Source organism: Mustela nigripes, chromosome 8 (genome assembly GCF_022355385.1).
Source record: "Mustela nigripes isolate SB6536 chromosome 8, MUSNIG.SB6536, whole genome shotgun sequence".
Lineage (NCBI taxonomy): Eukaryota > Metazoa > Chordata > Mammalia > Carnivora > Mustelidae > Mustela > Mustela nigripes.
In genome coordinates, this window is record NC_081564.1 from 24,512,462 (window position 1) to 24,515,099 (window position 2,638).

A 2,638-nucleotide genomic window follows, 5' to 3' on the forward strand; every position below is an offset into this window, starting at 1 on the left:
CTATTCAGGTTGTCAATTTCTTCCTGATTCAATTTTGGGAGTTTATAGTTTTCCAGGAATGCATCCATTTCATGTAGGTTGCTTAGCTTATTGGCATATAAATGTTGATAATAACTTCTGATGATTGTTTCTACTTCCTTGGTGTTCGTTGTGATCTCTCCCTTTTCATTCATAATTTTATGTATTTGAGCTTATGTATCTGAGCTCTTTTCTTTTGGATTAGTATCGCCATTGGTTTATCAATCTTATTGATTCTTTCAAAAAACCAGCTTCTAGTTTCATTGATACGTTCTATTGTATCTCTGGTTTCTACCTCATCGATCTCAGGTCTAATCTTGATGATTTCCCTTCTTATGTGTGGAGTTGGTTTGATTTGTTGTTGATTCTCCAGTTCTTTAAGGTGTAGAGACAGCTGGTGTGTTCTGGATTTTTCAATTTTTTTGAGGGTGGCTTGGATGGCTATGTATTTCCCCCTTAGGACCGCCTTTGCTGTATCCCATAGGTTTTGGACCGAAGTGTCTTCATTCTCATTGGTTTCCATGAATTGTTTCAGTTCTTCCGTGATCTCCTGGTTGATCCAAGCATTCTTAAGCAAGGTGGTCTTTAGCTTCCAGGTGTTTGAGTTCCTTCTGAACTTTTCCTTGTGATTGAGCTCCAGTTTCAAAGCGTTGTTATCTGAGAATGTGCAGGGGATAATCTCAGTCTTTTGGTATCGGTTGAGTCCTGATCTGTGACCCAGTATGTGATCTATTCTGGAGAAGGTTCCATGTGCACTTGAGAAGAAGGAGTATTCTGTTGTTTTAGGGTGGAATGTTCTGTATATATCTATGAGGTCCATCTGGTCCAATGTGTCCTTCAATGCTCTTGTTTCTTTACTGATTTTCTGCTTTGATGATCTGTCTATTTCTGAGAGAGGTGTGTTAAGATCTCCAACGATTAGTGTATTCATATCAATATGACTCTTTATCTTGATTAACACTTTTCTTATGTAATTGGCTGCTCCCATATTGGGGGCATAGATATTTACAATTGTTAGATCATCTTGGTGGATAGTCCCTTTAAGAATAATGTAGTGTCCTTCTGTATCTCTGACTACAGTCTTTAGTTTAAAATCTAATTTGTCTGATATGACAATCGCTCTTCCAGCCTTCTTTTGAGGCCCATTGGCATGAAAGATGCTTCTCCATCCCTTCACTTTCAGTCTGGGTGTATGTTTAGCTTCAAAATGGGTCTCTTGTAGACAATATATGAATGGGTCCTATCATTTTATCCAGTCGGCAACTCTGTGCCATTTTATGGGTGCATTTAGGCCATTCACATTGAGGGTGATTATTGATAGATACGTTTTTATTGACATCGTGTTACCTTTGAAGTCTTTCTTTCTGTAGATTGTCTGTATATTTCTGTTCAATGCTATTCTTGGGCTTTTTCCTCCTTTAAAGAAGCCCCCTTAATATTTCCTGCAGTATCGGCTTGGTGGTTGTATAGTCTTTAAGCCTTACCGGTCTTGGAAACTCTTTATCTCTCCCTCCATTTTGAATGTCAGTCTTGCTGGATAAAGTATCCTTGGCTGCATGTTCTTCTCATTCAGTGCCCTGAATATATCTTGCCAGCCCTTTCTGGCTTGCCAGGTCTCTGTAGACAGGTCTGACGTTATTCTGGTGGGTTTTCCTCTGTACGTAAGGATCTTCTTTGTCCTACCTGCTTTCAAGTGTTTCTGCCTACAATTATAATTCTTCATTCTTACTATTAGGTGTCTCGAGGACTTTTGAGTATCTGTAATCTTGGGGGGAAAACTTTTGGCCTCTAGTACATGAATGCTGGTTCCATTCACGAGATCTGGAAAATTTTCATGAAGAACTTGTTCCACTATATCTTGTAGACTTCTTTCTTTCTCCTCCCCTTCAGGGATTCCAATAATTCTGATGTTGGAATGTTTCATGGCATCATTTATTTCCCTGATTCTGTTTTCATGGCTTCTAAGCTGTTTGTTCCAGGCTTCCTCCTGATCCTTTCTCTCTATCTGTTTGTCCTCCAGATCACTAATTCTATCTTCTGTCTCAGTTACTCTAGCGTTGAGAGAATTTAGATTAGATTGGAACTCATTGAGAGCATTGTGAACCTGATCCATGGTAGCTTTCAGCTCTTCCCTAATATTGAAAACATGATCTCTGGTCATTTTCAGTTTGGCCCTAATCAATTCCATTTGGTCACCCATGGCTTTCTCCAACCTAGCTATTGCTTGGATAATTGTTAGCCTGAATTCTCTTTCTGACATATTGTCTATGTTGATAGCCGTTAGCTCTGTTGCAGAAGGCCCATCCTCTGTATTTTTCTTCTGTTGGGCATTCCTCCTCCTAGTCATTTTGGTGAGAGATGGCTGAACGGGTGTAGCTGGGTGTGTCGTCTGTGGTACAGTCCAGGTGTACCCTGGAATGCTTCTGAGCAATCTGGGTTCCCCATCCATATGAGAGAAAAAAGAAAAGGAAAAGAAAAAAAGAGAGAGGGAGAGAGATAGGAAAGAAAGGTGAGATAAAAGAGAAGGTTCAGCCCAAATGGGCCCCAAGGTAAGATTTATGAAGTATACAAACAAAAACAGACAAACAAAAAGACTGATAAAAGTATATGGCAAGAGAAA